The 2,000-nt window shown below is 44.6% G+C and overlaps 1 protein-coding gene across 1 annotated transcript in view; it reads right to left on the bottom strand.

The window, feature by feature from the left end:
* The window catches only part of LOC103608943 (caspase-10-like), a gene marked incomplete at its 3' end in the record, with an annotated part of 6,858 nt that overhangs the window by 3,991 nt on the left and 867 nt on the right, over positions 1 to 2,000 (bottom strand). The gene's annotated exons all lie outside the window — the stretch shown is intronic.

Here is a 2,000-nt window from a genome sequence, read left to right on the forward strand (position 1 = left end):
GCGGGAGCACCACCGCGCTTCCCAAGCGGCGCACTAGCACAGTGCGCCACCGGGCCGGCCCTGGGAGGAAGTTTTTATTGGAACTCAATTTACCCTGATTTCTCCCAAATCAAATATCCCCCATGGGAGTCTGTCAAGAAAAAGGAGGAAATAACACAATTTCTCACAGGCCTGGTAGCCTGCTTGGAGCTCTTAACCCCAAAATTCATTTCCACCAAATAGCAGAAATAGCACTTAGGTCTATGCTTTAAGTTTTAGAAATAAAGCAACGTAGGAGAGGTTATCCTTCCGAAGCATCTACCAACCCAAGGACAATAAAGTGCCCTGAGGGATGTTTGTTACATCCTTAACTTCGGGTAACTAACCGTAACAGGGCAGACCTTTATCTCACAGAAAGGGAAGCTATAACCCTAGAGCCCAGAAGGAAAGGGTGGTTTTAGACAAGAATTCTCTCATATCAGTATAAGAAGTCACAAATTATGTAAGTTCATGTTTCCACTGTCCAGTTCATAAACTATGGTATTCTCTACACTAAATTTCACCCTAATCAGAGCAGCAATGCACGGATTACATTTTTACTGTAATATTATTCATTCTATAAAGACTTGAGGTATACATTCATGATGAAGAACTTGGCTATTTTTAGAAACGGGAAGGAAAACCTGCAACCAGGCCCAAGGCCCCTCCCACGGGCCAGGCTGGAGTTCCAGAGACAGGAGCAGGGGACTGACCCAGCCTCCCACAACCAGGCAAAGAGCACACCAAAAACACCACTTCCCTGTGGGCAGCCCACCACAGCCACCACAATAGCCACAGCTGCTGCAAAAGCAGCTAGACGCCACAACCACTGTGCAGATGGCCCACCAGCCACCCGAGTGCATTGACTCAAGGAGAGTCACCGGTGGAGACCAAAAAAAGAAGAGGCTGTCTTTCTCCATAAAGACCATTCCAGAGTGACAAAAGTAGCATCTCCTCTACGGTAATAGTGGGGGACCTGAACACATCTCTCTCAGCACTGTACTGATGATCTAGACAACAAATGGACAGAGTAACCATTACCCTTTCAGAAGGAGAGAAGAAACCTAGGGTTATCAGAGGTGGGAGGGGGAGGGAGAGGCAGATGGAGGGAAATTAGATAAGAGGCCTGAAGGGTGAGTACGTAATAATGTATATACTAATAATATTGATTTGATCAACGTAGTCAATGTTGAACCCCAACAGGAAAGTATTTTCCTGTTTCTAAAAATAGCCAAGTGCTTTATATAATCAATTATGATTAAAAAAAAAAAAAGAGTGAGAGAAAAAATAATAAAGGAAGGAACACATAGCAAAAATCAAAATCACAATAACAAAGAGAGGTTGTATCGAGGTGGTATAACTATAGATAATAAAAATTTTTTTCTCGGGGCCGGCCCGGTGGCGCACTGCTACAGTGCACCGCTTGGGAGCGTGGTGGCGCTCCCGCCAAGGGTTCGGATTAAAAATATCCAAGGTTCCCACTCACTGGCTGAGCGAGGTGTGGGAGCAACACTGAGGGTTGCGATCCCGTTGCCGGTCCTGGTCCGGTACGGGCACAACACTGAGGGTTGCGATCCGTTGCCGGACACGAAAAAAAGACAAAAAAAAAAATTTTTCTTCTGCGCTCCCATCTGAGTTTCTCAAATTTTATGCAGTGAACATATGTGTTATTAGAAAGAAGAAAACAAAGCAAAACAAATAAATGCCAGTTTTTAATGTGACCATCCATGGGGTCTTCCTTTCTAGTAGCCCTGAAGCCAAATGATTGGTTTCTCGGAGACACCTTCCTAACCCAGCACACACATATTTGCCTTGTGGTTCCTTGCAGATTTTGATCTCTAGCTTTAGAGAATCTACCAGACTTTGTCTCTGTGGACTAGGATATTTCTGCCAGTAAAACACTATGTTGAAGACTTCCTGGTTTTTATTGACTTTCATTTTCCCTAACGCGGCAAAGAAATCCAGGCAGAAATGTCTTTGCC

The sequence above is a fragment of the Galeopterus variegatus genome, unplaced genomic scaffold (assembly GCF_000696425.1).
Source record: "Galeopterus variegatus unplaced genomic scaffold, G_variegatus-3.0.2 Scaffold9004, whole genome shotgun sequence".
Classification (NCBI taxonomy): domain Eukaryota; kingdom Metazoa; phylum Chordata; class Mammalia; order Dermoptera; family Cynocephalidae; genus Galeopterus; species Galeopterus variegatus.